Genomic DNA, 619 nt, shown 5'->3' on the forward strand with positions numbered 1-619 from the left:
AACAATATTTCGAATTATCATTCGACTAAAGTATGTCTGCGCCTATTTTGATACATACCCTCTATCCATCGGCATATAAGACTATTTTCTCTTTACTATACTTAATTAGTGCTGTCAATCTACATTGCTAACATTGCTAACATTTGTATAAAAACATCAAGAGCTTTACAAGTACAAGGGCAAGACATGGCAGCATTCTTAGCCACTGTTAGCCACGTTGCGACTGAGTATAGAATTACAACTCGCTGCATAACTCGACGATACAAGCGGAAAGAAGAAAAAAATGAACAAGAAAGACACTGAAATCATCCGCATATCTGCTAGTTTGTCATCTTGTCATCATGTTGGTGAGTCTTTGAATAGAGAAGTCTTTGTTAACAACCAAGTACTTTAACTAGTCGACGTTTTGATCACCGTTCGTCACCTTTCTCGGCTTAATACTAACTTGTTCTCCTTTGCTCTTCAGCTAGGCGTCGCTGCTGCTTGGTGTGAAACCACTTTCTTCACGCAGCAGCAGCGACACCTAGCGGTGGCTAGCGCGAGTTCGCGTGGTACAAGGTCCCATTGATGTATTGTCACGTTTAGGTAGACCCGACCCAAAAAATAAATGGCTGCATCG

Source organism: Branchiostoma floridae, chromosome 3 (genome assembly GCF_000003815.2).
Source record: "Branchiostoma floridae strain S238N-H82 chromosome 3, Bfl_VNyyK, whole genome shotgun sequence".
Classification (NCBI taxonomy): Eukaryota; Metazoa; Chordata; class Leptocardii; order Amphioxiformes; family Branchiostomatidae; genus Branchiostoma; species Branchiostoma floridae.